The following is a 2,500-nucleotide window of genomic DNA, read 5'->3' on the forward strand; positions in this document are numbered from 1 at the left end:
AAAAAGTATTTTATATTTCTAAAAGTTTTAAAAGAAAGAACAAAATTTCTAAATATCTCAAAAAAAACAAAAAAATGGATTATCAAGGGCATTCCGTTTTTAAAAAAAATAAAAAAAGAACTCTCAAAAGTAAATCCAATTCTATTATTTAGATTGAGAGAAATATATAAATCAAGCGAAACTAAAAAAAAAAAAGAAAAAGATTCTATAACCCGCAATCATATAATTCATAAATCCTTTAGTCGAATTCAATCTACATATTGGACAAATTTTTTACTGACAGAAAAAAAAATGAAAGATCTGACTGATAGAACAAGCACAATCAGAAATCAAATAAAAAGAATTACAAAAAATAAAAAAAAGTGACTCCAGAAATAAATGATAGTCCTAATAAAACAAGTTATAATGCTAAAAGATTGGAATCACCAAATTGGCAAATATTAAAAAGAAGAAATACTCGATTAATCCGTAAATTACATTATTTTATAAAATTTTTCACTGAAAGGATATACGCAGATATCCTTCTATCTATTATTAATATTCCCAGAATTAATATACAACTTTTTGTTGAATCAACAAAAAAAATGATTGATAAATCCATTTACAATAATAAAAAAAATAAAAAAAGAATTAATAAAACAAATCAAAATAAAATGAATTTTATTTCGACTATAAAAAAGTCACTTTATAATATTAGTAATAAGAATTCACAGAATTTTTTTGACTTATCCTCCTTGTCACAAGCATATGTATTTTACAAAATATCACAAACACAAGTTCTTAACTTGTATAAGTTAAGATCTATTCTTCAATATCACGGAACGTCTTTTTTTCTTAAGACTTCAATAAAAGATTATTTTGGAAAACAAGGAATAATTCATTATGAATTAAGACATAAGAAACTTCGGAATTCTGGAATAAATCAATGGAAAAACTGGTTAAGAGGTCATTATCAATACCATTTATCTCAGATTAGATGGTCTAGATTAATAGCAGCAAAATGGAAAAATAGAATCAATAAATGTCGTACAATTCAAAATCAAGATTTAAACAAAGAGAATTCATATGAAAAAGACCTATTAATTCATTACAAAAAACAAAACGATTACGAAGTATATTCATTACCAAATCAAAATGAGAATTTTCAAAAATACTATAGATATAATCTTTTATCTTATAGATCTATTAATTATGAAAATAAGAGGGACCCATATATTTATGGATCACCATTCCAAGTAAATAAGAATCGAGAGAGTTTTTATAATTACAACACACATAAACATAAGGGCAAATTTTTTGATATACTAGGGGATATCCCTATCAAAAATTATTTAGGAAAAAGTGATATTATGTATATGGAAAAAAATCCGGATCGAAAATATTTTGATTGGAAAATTCTCCATTTTTGTCTTAAAAAGAAAATCGATATTGAGGCCTGGATCAAGATCGATACCAACAAGAATAAAAATACTAAAACCGGGACTAATAATTATCAAATAATTGATAAAATTGATAAAAAAGATCTTTTTTATCTTACGATTCCTCAGGATCAAGAAATCAATTCACCCAATCAAAAAAAAATATTTTTTGATTGGATGGGAATGAATGAAGAAATACTAAGTCGTCCTATATCGAATCTGAAACTTTGGTTCTTCCCAGAATTTGTACTACTTTATAATGCATATAAAATGAAACCGTGGTTTATACCAAGCAAATTACTTTTTTTTAATATAAATGAAAATGGTAGTGAAAATAAAAACATCAATAGAAAGCAAAAGGGGGTTATACCCTCGAATGAAAAAAAAAAAATGGAATTAAAGAATAAAAATAAAAAAGAAAAAGAATCTGCAGGCCAAAGAGATCTTAGATCAAATGCACAAAACCAAGTAAATCTTGTATCTGTTCCCTCAACCGAACAAAAAGATATTGAAGAAGATTATTCAGAATCAAACATGAAAAACCGTAAAAAGAAAAAACAATACAAGAGCAATACCGAAGCAGAACTAGATTTCTTCCTGAAAAAGTATTTACTTTTTCAATTGAGATGGGATAATGCTTTGAATCAAAGAATGATCAATAATATCAAAGTATATTGTCTCCTGCTTAGACTGAGAAATCCAAGAAAAATTACTATATCCTCTATTCAAAGGAGAGAAATGAATCTGGATATAATGCTGATTCAGAAGAATTTAACTCTTACAGAATTGATGAAAAGGGGGATATTAATTATCGAACCCCTTCGTCTGTCTGTAAAAAATGATGGACAGTTTATTATGTATCAAACCATAGGTATTTCATTAGTTCATACGAGTAGGCATCAAACTAATCAAAGATACCGAGAACAAAGATATGTTGATAAGAAGGATAAGGATTTTGATGAATCCATTTCAAGGCATCATCAAAGGATAACCGGAAATAGAAAAAAAAATCATTATGATTTGCTTGTTCCTGAAAATATTTTATCGTCTAGATGTCGTAGAGAATTGAGAATTCTAATTTG

This window comes from Camellia sinensis, unplaced genomic scaffold (genome assembly GCF_055761805.1).
Source record: "Camellia sinensis isolate YWXY unplaced genomic scaffold, ASM5576180v1 Unanchor147, whole genome shotgun sequence".
Taxonomy (NCBI): domain Eukaryota; kingdom Viridiplantae; phylum Streptophyta; class Magnoliopsida; order Ericales; family Theaceae; genus Camellia; species Camellia sinensis.